We start from the raw sequence: 12,924 nt of genomic DNA on the forward strand, positions 1-12,924 counted from the left end.
ACATGGGCCGGGACCAACGGCTTTACTTCCCTTCCGAAGGAAGACGTGACCAGAGATTTTTATGCCTCAGAAAAATCCCACCGACCTCGACTGGGATTGAACCCAGACCCATTGGGGTGAGAAAGCAGTCACGCTTACCACTACACCACCGGCGCTGGCTCACGAGCCTTCTTAGCAGATGCCAGATTCTTAGTGTGAGAACTGTAAACCGTCGATTATCAGCAGGGCAGGATTAATTTCCGTGGGGTTGACATGTGCAACAAAGTGGTCGAACCAGTCAAGGAAAATTTCGCTGTTCATGTATCTGAACGGATTACACTTGAACTTGATTCCGTTCGGTGCTTCTTTCTTCAGCAAATCGTTCATGCGTACTCGGGGTGGAACATGTTGCCCAGCTACCGACATGTACATTACGACAGTGGCTAATATACCTCTCTCACCCGAGGTAATGGATCCGACCTGCCCCTTTCCTGGTGTAGGAATAATGTATAGTATATAATAATAATAATGAAATGTATATATGTAAAAAATCATGATAATAAATAGTAACATTTGCATTGAAGCTCCCCTTTAAGCTGGGTTTAGACAGGGCTCCAAATAACAAAAATATCTCAGAGATGGCGCCAGCATAGACATGTTCTGTCAAACACACCCGACTGACGTCAAATGTATATGACATTTTGATTTCGATCAGCTGGTTTTGTTTACTACCAAAAATCTTGTGAATTACCGGTGCATCGTTTTGTACTTTCGGGACCAAAAATCACTTCAAATAATAATGGAATCAAACAAAACTGGGCGCAAAAAGAACAGGAAATAAAAAAGTGCTTGAGAAAAGGTAAGTCATAGTTTAATGAAAATTTTAGTATTTTACAATGAGATGTACTTTTAGGCTCGAAAATTGGAACAAACACAACCTGAACTCAACTCTTGTTGCTGTTCCTCCAGTTCCTGCAGCAGATAATAGCGCGTTTGAGAATATGAAGAAATATAATGCGATGGAAGACCTCCCGACTTAACCGCTTAAGTGGCTAACATTTGAAACCATCAAGCAGTACTTCCATCTACGTAATGCGCTCAACAGTTTCAAGGAGGGCCGAAAACTGCATGTGGCGAATCATTTGCGACAAGTTGGATTTGGAAAAGTAGGTACTTGTGAATAATGTAAACAAGAATAGCTTAAATATTAGAATAAACGCAATTTCAGACATCTGCGGGAGGTCTTCAAGTTCGCAGCTTTTGTAAGGCTGCGATGAAGAAGCAAGTATTATACTGTGTAATAGTTGAGCTCGCAATCGCAAACATTTCCAAATGTACTTGCACATGCCCTGCAGGACAGGGAAATTCAGCTGCCTGTAAACATGTTGCTGCCCTATTGCTTTGCTTGGAGTGCTACTTAGAAACAGGTAACTTTTCGTTTACTAAACTATAGTTCATTCCGTATCGAGCGCTGAGCCAGTTAACAGCGTCCTGGTCTCTTCATACGACACTCGTTTTTTACCGCGTTTCCATCGCTATCGTTGTAGAAAAAAAAGTGTTCAGGTGAATCGCGCACGGTTTTCGGAAGCAGCTATCGTAAGCTGAGTCTTACGTATAGACTGTTCACCTTTACCCCAGTGATCGATCATCATCAAATCATCACCATCATCATCGCATCATCTCCGTCAATAGCCGCAGCGTAGCAGCAGCAAACGGAATACCTAGCTGCACCGGCTGATAGGTTGTTTACACAACCGGCATAAGTATAGTACAATACATTTTGCAAGTCCATTGCCTCCCACTCGGGGGCAACTTGACAGCTCCAGTATATTGCCAGTGTACCCCGAAAATTTGGTGCTGGTGGTTCTGTCAAAGTCGCAAATTTCAGAAGTGTCATCTGAAAAGGGCGAATGCGGAAATGATGAACAGCAATCACAAGTAAAGTTTAAAATACATCTTATTGTCGCACGCTTACCAAACCACACACGCGACGTTAGTGACATAGGAACTCCAGTGATGCCAGTTAAAAATTTCGCTTTGATTCGCAGTAGTATGCACAAAACATAATGAGATAATGAAACTTTTTTATATTGTGTGCCGCATGTATTTGAGCAGTACATAACCAAAAGCTGATTTGTAAAACGAAAATATATGATTGTCATCGAATTAATTGGAACAAATGAGAATTGAACATGGATACTTTCAGTGTTTTCAACGCTATTTCTATTATCGTCGATGATGAACAAAGAAAAAATGGTTTTGCAGCGAACAAGAGTATACTAATACTAATTATACGCATCTAGCACTGCAAAATGTACAATTTGAGGTACTAGCATAAAATAGTACAACGTTAGTACAACCATAGAGGTAACTCTAAGACTAGAAGGTCCCGAAATAACGTGCTCAACTTTTTGGCTCAGCTCTGGTACTATCTTCGGTCCCAAGCTAATCGATTCACCCCTCGAAACATAGGAAAAACCAATAACCCCTCATTTTACCTGTCAAACTTTCATAGCGAATCAAAACAAACATTGTGTAGTACTAGAATTTCGACTAGAATGGGGCACGTTAATCGTTTGCTTGGGACCAATAGGCTAGTCAAGTAGTGAGCCAATTTAAAATCGTTAGTTTCGTATTGATTGTTGGTACAACGATGGTACAACCAACAATCAATACGAAACTAACGATTTTAAATTGGCTCATCACTTTAGTAGCCTATTGGTCCCAAGCAAACGATTAACGTACCCTATTCTAGTTGAAATTCTATTACTACACTATGTTTGTTTTGATTCGCTATGAAAGTTTGACAGATAACATCAGGGGTGTGTGGATTCATGCAGAACATGCAGGGGTGAGTGAAATAGCTTGGGACTGCTTGGGACCGTTGTTCTGGTACTGAGTGAGCCAAAAATAATAATGATTTTCTTCGGGACCCAGTGGTCTTAGAGTTACCTCTATGGTACAACGGTGTACTTTGTACGTATGCCGAAGGCCTTAAATGCTTTTATGATAAATATGTGATTTATTATTCAATTTGACTGTATTTTAAATATTTTGCTACAACGGATCTGTGATCATAACTTATGTGCAAAAATCAACAGAGCTCAATTTTAGTTGATATTCTAGAAAATTCTGATTAACAATTACTTCACTTATATGATCACTTCATTTATCAGAGTTCTTCATGGTATTTGTGCTGTTATTGTCACTATGCCCATAACTATGTAACTAAATAATAAAACAAAACAAATTATGGACTCATCTGTTTCTTGAGGCTTCAAGTTTGGTGAGGAATAATATTAATAATACGGATTATCACTTTAATTTATTCGTTTAAGAGGCACATTGTGAATAACTGCTACTCACTGCGAAATATAATCAATTTTGTAAGTTTTTGCGGATAGAATTCTTAATGCTTTCAAAGTTTAAAAATCGATGCACAATTTTATCATGATATTGCGATGATTGTTAACTAAACCCTGCTTAATAATAAGTCCTGATAGTTTCAAAAAACATGTTGATGAATGCTGTGGATTTAGGATTCTATTTTCAAACCGTTCGTAATATCTTCCAACGTTGAAATATTTGTGGTGATTATTGAGAATTTTCAGTTTAGTTTCAGAAGTCTTGCATGTCAGAAGAATACACAAGAACACAAGAATAGAGAAACACAGGATAGTAAACTTTTGTTTATTCATACGGCCCATGACAAGCCTTTTATCGCACCACTATGATCAAAAAAGAAAAATCTGTAGGCTGATTATATTCAAGAGCAAAATAAAATAGAAGACACCAAAGTATTTTTATTTTCATTTGATTATTTGAGAAAATGAACCTCAATCAATTTCAATTTGGTTTCAATTTGTTTGAATTATTTCTTTTCACCACGAACATAATAAATTCGCTCTTATCATATAGCATTCTTGCCTGTTGTTTGACATCCACACATGGAGAAACAAAAAGTTGGATTTCCATAGAGAAATATCATTGTGGCGGTGACGGACAATCCCTTTGTTTACGTTCTGTGGCGACATCTACTATTTGCAAGTGGGTACGTGAAACTAAGGTTATCTGTCACCTTGCCAGGGACTTGATTGCCTCCCTATTGTAGTTTTGTTTTGCCTCGTGGCGCGTGGTTCTGTCTCTCACCCCTGGTAAGGGAGTATGGTTCATAGTGAGACTTGATGCAACTAGATAAAAGTTTTTTTTTTCGATTTTTTTTTTTCGCTTTAATTTGCTTGTACGCCGTGCAAAAATTTAATTACTAGTAATTAAAATTAATAAATTGGAGAAGGTTTTTATTTTTTTTTCCTTCTTAAGCGGTTGCGCACCGCTTTTGCGCAACACTTATGGCATCTTCCGATGCCAACGTTGCGCGAACCAGGTATTACCAACCACTTTCGAAAGGACCATGGGTTGTCTTTTTTCGGCCTAAAAATAAACCCTTGAAAACTCTCGATATTTCGAGAGACTTGCTGCGTAAGTATCCGGGAATCTTGGTACATAAGGAGAGATTCAACAAACTGCGTGTAGAAGCACCGAATTATGATGTAGCAAATAAAATTGCTGATCACGAGTTGTTTAGTGTTGAGTACAACATCTACATCCCTTCTCGAGATGTGGAGATAGAAGGCGTGGTCTCCGACGCGAGTCTGTCTGTCGAGGACTTGAAACGTGCCTCGGGTTGTTTTAAAAACAGAAAAGTCACAAGCGAGCTTGTAAAGATACTGGATGTTAGCACACGAGTGGAACTTCGGATCAGAAAGTGGCTCCACTTGTCATTTGCGAACACTAGCGCACCTAGCGGTAGAAGGCATCTTCTGCCTGCAGTTAAGATAGGCAGCATACTATGATAGTGTGAGTGCACATAGAATGCCCGTGTGGAACGCTACCACAACACATTGCTTGTTGAACAGAAAAACGAACCACGTTTTGATTCATCGATTTGCTTGCACTTCCCCTTCTGTTCTGTTATGTTAGGCAACTGCATTCAGTGTCTTTACAAGATGGCAAGAAAGTCTATCAGCATTCAGACTCGTTTCGGGTGACTTTCGCTGGTTCAGTTCTCCCAAACTTTGTCAAAGTTGATGGTGCTTTTTTTCCGGTGCGGTTGTTTGTACAGAGGGTTTATAACTGTACCAACTGCAAAAGGCTAGGACACTCGGCCAGCCATTGCGGCAACAAAACTCGTTGTGGCAAATGTGGTGAAAACCACAAAGAGGATTCTTGCCACAAAGAATCAGTAAAATGCGCGTACTGTGGCGAGAATCCTCACCACTTGCAGGAGTGCCCGATGTACAAGCAGCACTCCGATAAAGTGCAGCGTTCAATCTCAGGACGCTCCAAGCAGACATACGCTCAAATGGTGAAGGCTGCATCAGCCGTCCAAGATGCAAACCAATTTTCGATTTTGTCAGCTGAAGAATCGGATTCTGACTCATCCGATGAAGGTGATTCTACGGTGGTACACGCACCTTCAAAAATGGACGGATCCTCAAAAAGAAAATGCCCCTCCCCGAAAGTGCGCCGTAAGAAAACTAAAGTCACCTCCAGAAGATTGGCAAATTCCCAGGGTAATGGGGATGAAAAAACGAAACCGAAGGCTCCTGCTGAACCAATCCCTGGATGCAGCAGGAATTTTCCACCATTGCCCAAAAAAGATAAGAAAAATAATAAAGCTGCTCCTCAAACTTCTCAAAAGAAATCCAAGTCCGAGCGAGGTTTGCTAGCTTTTTCGGACATTGTGGAATTCATATTAAATATGTTCAACATACAAGACCCTCTTAGAAGCTTAGTTTCTGCCTTGCTTCCAACATTAGAATCATATCTTAAGCAATTGACTGTTTCATGGCCCCTCCTTGCATCAATCATATCTTTCGATGGATAATTCGTCGAACGAGGTTGAAGATATGATCACTGTGCTACAGTGGAACTGCCGTAGTCTAGTGCCTAAACTAGACTCGTTCAAATTTTTACTTCACAATTCTGATTGTGATATATTTGCTCTCTGTGAAACATGGCTTTCTTCCGATGAAGAACTCAACTTCCACGATTTTAACATTATACGCCTGGATAGAGACGATTCTTATGGAGGAGTACTTTTAGGGATCAAAAAGTGCTACCCTTTCTACAAAATTTCCCTTCCTGCTCTATCAGGCATCGAAATCGTCGCTTGCCAAATAAATGTGAAGAACAAAGACCTTTGCATAGCTTCAGTTTATGTTCCACCAAGAACCTCCATTAGCCGTAGTCAACTCTGGAATCTAGTTTCGATTCTTCCATCCCCAGTATTAATTCTGGGTGATATGAACTCCCATGGTACTGGGTGGGGCGATCTATATGATGACAATAGAGCGGCTATTTTTTACGATTTATGCGACGATTTCAACTTGACTATTTTGAACACTGGTGAAGTGACACGTATAGCAAAACCTCCGGCTCGAGAAAGCCGACTCGACATATCTTTGTGTTCAAGATCGCTATCATTGGATTGTCTGTGGAAGGTTATCAATGATCCCCATGGTAGCGATCATTTGCCAATCATCATTTCAATTAAGTGTGCCCCTCACTCTGCAGAACCATCTCGAGTTCCATTTGATCTTACAAGGAACATAGATTGGCATAAATATGCAACGGCGGTGACAATCGGTGCCGAATCAATAGATACGCTTCCACCATTGGAAGAATATCGATTCCTCGCCGATTTGATTTACAAAAGTTCACTGGAAGCACAAAAAAGAAAAGTTCCAAGTGCGCCCTTCAAAAGGAGACCAGCCACACCTGGATGGGACGAAGAATGCACAAAACTGTATGTAGAAAAATCTGATGCTTTCAAAGCTTTTCGTAGACACAAAACCTCCACTTACTTCGAGGAATATTCAAAGCTTGAGACAAAGCTGAAACAATTAATCAAAGCAAAAAAACGCGGTTATTGGCGAAATTTCGTCGAGGGACTCTCACGAGAAACCTCAATGACCACCTTGTGGAGGGTGGCTCGCAACATGCGTAACCGCTCATCTTCTAATGAGAGTGAAGAATACTCCAACCGATGGATATTCGATTTCGCTAAAAAGGTCTGTCCGGACTCAGTTCCAGCACAACACATTCTTCGAGAAGCGTCTCCGAGCGGCAGCTCTCTGGATAGACCATTCACAATGCTGGAATTCTCTATGGCTCTTCTTTCATCGAACAACTCCTCACCGGGAAGCGATATGATTAAATTCAATCTTCTGAAAAATCTCCCAGATATCGCTAAAAGACGCTTGCTAGACTTATTCAATTCCTTACTAGAAAACAACATTATACCGCCTGAATGGAGACAGGTCAAAGTAATAGCCATTCGAAAACCTGGCAAACCAGCGTCTGACCATAACTCATACCGCCCGATTGCGATGCTTTCGTGCATTAGGAAATTGTTGGAGAAAATGATCCTTCGGAGACTCGATCAGTGGGTCGAAACAAATAACTTGCTATCAAATACACAGTTTGGGTTCCGCAAGAGCAAAGGGACAAACGATTGTCTAGCGCTGCTTTCCACAGATATTCAACTGGCCTTTGCGCACAAGGAGCAATTGGCTTCAGTATTCTTGGACATTAAGGGGGCTTTTGATTCAGTTTCCATTGAAATTCTGTCAGACAATCTGCACAGATGTGGACTTTCCGGAATTTTAAATAATTTCTTGTACAATTTGTTGTCAGAAAAGCAAATGAACTTTTCCCTTGGACAACTGACAACTTCCAGAATTAGCTACATGGGCCTGCCCCAAGGCTCATGTCTCAGCCCTCTTCTTTATAACTTTTATGTCAAAGATATCGACAACTGTTTGGCAGAACAATGCACGCTAAGACAACTTGCAGATGACGGTGTGGTTTCCGTAAGAGGTCCACATGCCGTGGACTTGCAAGGACCATTGCAAAATTCCTTAGATAACTTGTCTTCTTGGGCTAGGAATCTAGGGATCGAATTCTCGCCGCAGAAAACTGAACTGGTAGTGTTTACTCGAAAGCGGTACCCAGCCCAAATGCATCTTAATCTTTTGGGCAGAAACATTACTCAATCATTGTTTTTCAAGTACCTTGGGATCTGGTTTGATTCAAAGTGCACTTGGAATACCCATATTACGTATTTGAAGCAAAAATGTCAGCAGAGGATCAACTTTCTCCGTTCAATTTGCGGCACATGGTGGGGTTCTCATCCGGGAGACCTCATAACGCTTTATAAAACAACTATTCTCTCTGTTCTAGAGTACGGCTCTTTCTGCTTTCTCTCGGCAAGAAAATGTCATCTAATAAAATTGGAACGAATTCAATATCGTTGTCTGCGTATTGCTCTTGGCTGTATGCACTCAACGCATAACATGAGTCTCGAAGTTCTGGCAGGAGTAACACCCCTCCAGAACCGTTTCTGGGAGCTCTCTCTCAGAATACTAATCAAATGCGGAGTGACAAACACACTTATAATTGCAAATTTTGAAGAAATTCTTGGGCTGAATTCACAATCTCGATTTATGAGAATCTACCACCACTACATATCGTCGGATATGTGTCTTCCTTGTTATACTCCAGACCGTGCTCACTTCACCAATCGCAGTTCCTCAATTGAATATGATCTGTCCATGAAACAAGTGATTAACGGGATTCCAGATCAACTTCGAACTATTATTATCCCGCGTATTTTTACTGAAAAGTACCAACACGTCAATTGCGTAAACAGATATTTTACAGACGGGTCTCGTCTCAGTGGATCCACTGGCTTCGGTGTCTTCAATGAAAACTCTAGCGCCTTCCGCAAACTCCAGGAACCTTGTTCCGTTTTTGTTGCTGAGCTGGCAGCAATCAACTTCGCATTGGGGATGATTTCCAACATGCCCGCAGACCATTACTTCATCTTCTCGGATAGTCTCAGTTCGATTGAGGCTATTCGGTCGATGAAACCAAGTAGGCACTCATCTTATTTCCTTTCAAAGGTAAGGGAGCAGATGAGTGTACTGGTCGAAAGATCATATATGATTACCTTTGTATGGGTCCCATCACATTGCTCAATCCCAGGCAATGAGAAGGCGGACTCTCTCGCAAAGGTGGGCGCGCAGGAAGGCGAATTTTATGACAGGCAAATTTCACACGATGAATTTTACCATTTAGTGCGTCAGAGTACCCTTTTGAGTTGGCAAACCGATTGGGACAATGGAAATCTTGGACGGTGGTTACATTCAATTATTCCTAATGTTTCTTCGAGAGCGTGGTTTAAAGGCTTGGGCTTAAGTCGTGACTTCATTCGCGTGATGAGTAGACTTATGTCCAACCACTACTCGCTAGATGCTCATCTCAATAGAATAAACCTCGTAGACAGCAACATCTGTCGGTGTGGAAACGGTTACGATGACATCGATCATGCAGTTTGGCAATGTACGGATAATTACGCCGCCAGAGAGCGACTTTTGAATACCCTTGAGGCCCAAGGAAGACAACCCTATGTTCCTATCAGAGACGTGTTGGGAACTCGCGATATCTGCTATATGCAGTCGGTTTATGTGTTTCTTCAAATGTCTAGTATAAGAATTTAATTCCTTGTCTTTTGTCTCTCTTTAATAGTTTTTGTTTGTCTTGTCCCCCCGTCTCGATGAGTCTCATCGTCGCCCACTGGTCACCATAGCCGGTCGAACTCCAGACGAAACTAGAACCGCACTACCATTCATACTGGCGACAACGCTCTGATGAGACAACGAAACCTTCCCAAACTCCTCCCCTGATCCTATCCTTCGACAATGTACCTCTCTAACCTCGAGTAAGCCGCGAGTATTCGGCCCAACTCCTACTAGACATAGAATTAAGTGAATTTTGTTACAAACAAAGAACAATGAACTATCGGCTCCGTAAAGCTAACGCGATTGAGCCTCCCAAATAAACGAACTAGTTAAAAAAAAATAAAAAAAAAAATAAACTATAGTTGCAAAAAATAACATGTAAACTTGCTATTTTAGGTACGATTTTTACTGGTGCTTCGTGTACGTCGGAGTTGCAGCAGTGGCACAAACCTCCAAAACTAGAAGACGAGCAAATGTCAGGCATGCCGATTGATGAGTTATTTGCATCAAAAACTGGTAATCCCTCAAAGAGATGAACTAGCCTCAGGCTAAAAATCTCTAAAATAAAGATTTAAAAAAAAAAAAAAAATGGTAATCCCTCGGGCGCTGCAAGTTCTGTACGCTGCAGTCCCAGCGCCGAATTTACTAAATTTGCAGTCGATGCTTCCATAAATTACGGAATGCATACCAGTTTCAATAGTAATCGCATGTGTAATATGGTAGCCCTTTTCCACGATCATGGCTATGTAATGGCGCCGTTTGAGGATTATGTTAACTCAATCAATTATGTGTCTGAGGATCAAATAGATGCCATTGAGAAACAAATGCTGGAACAATCTGGATCCGCTGTGTGGTTCCAGCATCGTAAATGGAGATTGACCGCTTCAAACATACACAGTATCATAGTACGGTGCCATCAAAAAAAAAATTTCAACGATCTTAGTGGATTCAACCTCCTACAGTTAGCATGGGGCAAAGAGAAAGAAGACATTGTGTTCAATATGATTAACTCAACCCATGAACTATATAATTTTAACAAGTGTGGATTGTTCATCGATAAACACCGTAATTATCTAGCTGGCTCTCCAGATGGTATAAGCGAATGTCGAAGAATTGTACTAGAAATTAAGTGCCCATATAGCGTAAGAAATCAGTCTCCATTGAGTGCCTCATGTTGGGACAAGGAGGGTAAACTAAGAAGAAGACATCCATACTACTCACAAGTTCAATATCAAATGTATGTGACTAATGCTGAATCATGCATTTTTGCCGTCTATACTTTGGAAGGAATTAAAACAGAAAAAAATGATTTTCACCACCAGTACATTTAATCAACTATTTATTTATTTATTTATTTGTCTGCATCAACAGGCTGTGTAAAGCCCCAATGATGATTTAAGTAACTTATATAGGTAAATCAAAAAATAAAAACTAAGAATAAAATACATAAATAAAACACACAATCATTCACGGTTAACTGTGCCAGAAAAGAACGATGAGAAGTATCTTCGTAGCAGCTGTCGAGGCATATGGAAATCGAAGATGCCCGAGACTCGATTGAACACTCGTTGCAGCCCACCTATTGCACCGTTCATGCCATAGTTTGTGCGCTGAAGTGGCAATCTCAGCAAAACGTTGTTACGTAGCGCACGGGGTTGGACGTTAATGTTGACTTGCCCCAAGATTGCACTGCAATCAATTCTACCTTGTAAAGTGTCCGCAATGAACAGGGCCCTAGAGGTGTCTCTTCTAGTTCGGAGAGGCTCCAGATCAATCAGCTGGCAACGACTTTCATAGCTGGGCAGATGAAATGGGTCTCTCCAAGGCAGCTTCCGCAGAGCGAATCGAAGAAAACGGTGTTGAACGGACTCAACTCTCTCAGCACCATTGTTGTAGTTTGGACTCCAGACCACAGAACAATATTCCAGAATGGATCGCACCAAGGAACAGTACAGTGACTTCAAACAGTAGATATCGGAGAAATTCTTTGCTATCCTGAAGATAAATCCCAATGTCCTAGACGCCTTGTCGACAATGTACGAGATGTGCTGCTTGTACGTAAGTTGAGAATCTAGAATAACACCCAGATCTTTCACATGGTTCACACGGTCGATTACAGTGCGGATAAGTTTGTATTCAAATGTGATTGGTTCTTTCTTCCGAGTAAAAGTGATCACTGAACACTTAGTGGGGTTAACCACCATTCGGTTCAAATTACACCAGCTGGCAAAGGCTTCGAACTGACGTTGAAGGAAGTGACAGTCATCAATCGAGTGGATTCGTAGGTAGATTTTAAGATCGTCTGCATACGATAGTCGTGGGCCTTCGATGACCAAGTTCACGTCATTGAAGTAGAGTAAGAAAATCAAAGGTCCCAGGTGACTTCCTTGAGGTATTCCTGACGTAGCTACATAGATATTGGACCGGTTGTCACCAATGGCAACCATCAGTTGCCGATCAGTGAGATATGAACGAAACCATCTAAAGAGGTTGCCGCTGACCCCAAGTCTATGCAACTTAGCAAGAACATAATCACCTGTTTCTAAAAGATCCAATAGTCCAGACTTTTCAACAATTGTATTGTCTGTTGCTGAACTGCCAAATAATGGGCTCACAAATATTATAAGCCCATTTTCATCAATGGCAACCATGAGTTTGAATGTGTTGCGGTGCTTATATGTGGACCATGTGATTTGTTGTTTCAGCACTTCAGAGGGTTTATCAATCATGAATTCTGTACAATCAATCACAGCTCTGTACACATTTTCTCCTTTTTTGCCCAGGTCCCAAAAATCAATCGAGTTAACAGTTTGATCAAGAAGTTCAAGCCAAAATTTAAAAATGTTGCTGATCATTTGCTTTGAACGCGGAACATAATGCTCAAAAATGTATAATCAAAATTCAGCCTAAATTTTATTAGTGTAATGAGCAACTGATTTTTGATGCTCATGGTATAGCATGGCCAGTTCATACCATTTATCTTTGAGGCTAAGCAAAGAATATATGCAAACTGATTTTCATCGAATCCTGTCAGATAATGTAGCTCATCTTGTATGATGAAATCAATATTTACTGCAGGACCGAGTGTGTGAAAAGGATGAAAATTCTTGGTGCGAGATTTAGAGTCAGCTTCGTCGATGATCGAATAACTTGCTTCGATATTCGGTTGCATACATGAATCTGAACCGGACTGCTGATTGGAATTCTCAAGATCAAAAATTATTTGGTCGTACTCCTCTCTTCTGTCAGATAAGATTGTTTCTCCTACACAGTATTCATCATCCAGTTCAATCTCCTCCATACCAGCATGTTCACAATCTTCAAAATACATTGGTGCTCCTGTTCCCTCGAACGATTCTTG

The 12,924-nt window shown here is 40.9% G+C and overlaps 1 pseudogene; it reads left to right on the plus strand.

Moving 5' to 3' along the window:
- Nucleotides 1-791: 791 nt before the first annotated feature.
- Nucleotides 792-10,661, plus strand: LOC135707598 (uncharacterized; annotated as a pseudogene).
- The last annotated feature ends 2,263 nt before the right edge of the window (nt 10,662-12,924 follow it).

The sequence above is a fragment of the Ochlerotatus camptorhynchus genome, unplaced genomic scaffold, assembly GCF_037179485.1.
Source record: "Ochlerotatus camptorhynchus isolate MF236.1 unplaced genomic scaffold, CSIRO-AGI_Acam_v1.1 ptg000314l, whole genome shotgun sequence".
Lineage (NCBI taxonomy): Eukaryota > Metazoa > Arthropoda > Insecta > Diptera > Culicidae > Ochlerotatus > Ochlerotatus camptorhynchus.